The following is a 3,170-nucleotide window of genomic DNA, read 5'->3' as shown; positions in this document are numbered from 1 at the left end:
AAATAAGAGAAATACAAATATTGTATGATCTCACTTACATGTGTAATCTGAAAATAACAAAACAAACTCATATATACAGAAAGCAGACTGATAGTTGCCAGAAGCCAGGGGCAGGAGTGTGTTTGGAGCAGGGTGTGTACCTAGAACTTATACCCACACATTTATGATCAATTAATTTATGAAAATGGAGAAGGACATGGCAACCCACTCTAGTTTTCTTGCCTAGAAAATTCCATGGACAGAGGAACCTGGCAGGCTACAGTCCATGGACTGGCAGAGTCAGACATGACTGAGCGACTAACACTTTCATTTTCAACTTATGAAAAATGAACCAAGAATACACAATGAGGAAGGAACAGCCCCTTCAATAAATGGTATTGACCATAGTCAACTATAGTATGGTGACTATAGTTAATAATACCTTATTTTTCATTTGCTCAGAGAGTAGATCCTAAAAGTTCTCATCACAAGAAAAAAATCTGTAACTATATGTGGTAATGGGTATTAACTAGAGTTCTTGTGGTGATCATTTCATAATATATACAAATATAAAGTCATTCTGTTGTACACCTTAAACTAAAATGATGTTGTATGTCAATTTAAAATTGCTTGTACAAAAACAAAGGTTTTTGAATTCTAACTTTATAGTCTTCTCTTCCAGTTTTCATTTTTAAAAACAGCATTTGCTATGCTTTCACTACTTATCTTTTTGAGTAACTTGATTTATAACAGTCACAGCTACTATATCATGATTGACAGGGATGTGATAGGTCCTGTGCTAACTACTTTACACACAGTATCTGATAGATAGTGCCACTATCTCAGCTGTCAAAGGGCAAGGTTATTATTCCATAGGTGTTAGGTATGTGCCGATAACTAACTAAATAAAATAAACTAAAATAATAATAAACTAAATAAACTAAAATTAATTAAAATATATATAAATATATTTAATATATATATAATATATATAAATATAACTAAAATAAAATAAAAAATAATTATAAATAAATAATAATAAAATTATTATTTGTGATTGTGTTATCACTCTAAGTGGAAAATCTACTCAATGTTAGAAATATAATAATAATAATTATTATTATTAAGTTATACTTTTATCTTAGAATAATTTTTGGTGCATAATCATGCATAAATAAAAGAGGACTATTCTGTTATAGGGCTTTCCCAGATGGTGTTAGTGGTAAAGAATCTGCCTGCTAAAGCAGAACAGAATAGATACAGGTTTGATCCTTGGATTGGGACGATCCCCCTGGAGAAGGGCATGGCAATTCTCCAGTATTCTTGCCTGGAGAATCCCAGGGACAGAGAGTCATAGCTTATGGTGAATGATGTTAGATTCATGATCTCCGAAGAAGATGATTTAGCTTCAGGACCAGGGAAGAGGCTTGATCACTCAAAGCTTTTGGGTGACAGAAGTTTTATTACAGTGAAAAGAGGACAGAGAAATCTTCTGACATAGATATCAGAACAGGGAAGGAGAGTGCCCTTTCAAGTCTTATCAAGGCCTTAAATACTTTTACCAGACCCATTCCCACAACATATATCTTAAATTAACAAGATCCAGTTCAGTTCAGTTCAGTCACTCAGTCGTGTCGGACTCTTTGCAAACCCATGAATCGCAGCACGCCAGGCCTCCCTGTCCATCACCGGCTCCCAGAGTTCACCCAATACCATGTCCATCAAGTCGGTGATGCCATCCAGCCATCTCATCCTCTGTCGTCCTCTTCTCCTTCTGCCCCCAATCCCTCCCAGCGTCAGAGTCTTTTCCAATGAGTCAACTCTTCGTGGCCAAAGTACTGGAGTTTCAGCTTTAGCATCATTCCTTCCAAAGAACACCCAGGACTAATCTCTTTTAGAATGGACTGGTTGGATCTCCTTGCAGTCCAAGGGACTCTAAAGAGTCTTTTCCAACACCACAGTTCAAAAGCATTAATTCTTCAGCACTCAGCTTTCTTCACAGTCCAACTTTCACATCCATACATCACCACTGGAAAAACCATAGCCTTGACTAGACGGACCTTAGTTGGCAAAGTAATGTCTCTGCTTTTGAATATGCTATCTAGGTTGGTCATAACTTTCCTTCCAAGGAGTAAGCATCTTTTAACTTCATGGCTGCAATCACCATCTGCAGTGATTTTGGAGCCCAGAAAAATAAAGTCTGACACTGTTTCCACTGTTTCCCCATCTATTTCCCAAAAAGTGATGGGACCAGATGCCATGATCTTCATTTTCTGAATGTTGAGCTTTAAGCCAATTTTTCACTCTCCTCTTTCACTTTCATCAAGAGGCTTTTTAGTTCTTCACTTTCTGCCATAAGGGTGGTGTCATCTGCATATCTGAGGTTATTGATATTTCTCTCAGCAATCTTGATTCCAGCTTGTGCTTCCTCCAGCCCAGCGTTTCTCATGATGTACTCTGCATATAAGTTAAATAAGCAGGGTGACAATATATAGCCTTGACATACTCCTTTTCCTATTTGGAACCAGTCTGTTGTTCCATGTCCAGTTCTAACTGTTGCTTCCTGACCTACATACAGGTTTCTCAAGAGGTAGGTCAGGTGGTCTGGTATTCCCATCTCTTGAAGAATTTTCCACAGTTTATTGTGATCCACACAGTCAAAGGCTTTGGCACAGTCAATAAAGCAGAAATAGATGTTTTTCTGGAACTCTCTTGGTTTTTTTGATGATCCAGTGGATGTTGGCATTTTAATCTCTGGTTCCCCTGCCTTTTCTAAAACCAGCTTGAACATCTGGAAGTTCACGGTTCACGTATATAATCATTAGTACAGAGCTTAAGGGAAAACATACCCTCAAGCAAAATGAGTTGTTTTGTTATGTAATCATTAGCTCTGGGCTTAAATAAAATAACATCTTATGTGGCTAAGATGAAGGAATATAGGAAATAAAAAAAGCAAAACATTTTGTCCTTTTCTCCTCCTTGAGAGCCCTGGACACCCTTCTCCTCCTCAAGAGCCCTGAACCTATTTCTCCCCCTTGGGGACCCTTGACTTCTTATCAACCTACCAAAGAACTAACTCTCTCAGGAACCTGGCAGGCTGTAGTCCATAGGATCAAAGAGAGTCAGACATGACTGAAGGGACTTAGCATGCACATTCTGTTATATTTTAAAACAGTTTTCCTAAGCTGTTT

Source organism: Bos javanicus, chromosome 7 (assembly GCF_032452875.1).
Source record: "Bos javanicus breed banteng chromosome 7, ARS-OSU_banteng_1.0, whole genome shotgun sequence".
Lineage (NCBI taxonomy): Eukaryota > Metazoa > Chordata > Mammalia > Artiodactyla > Bovidae > Bos > Bos javanicus.
Note: the sequence above shows the minus strand (reverse complement) of the source record.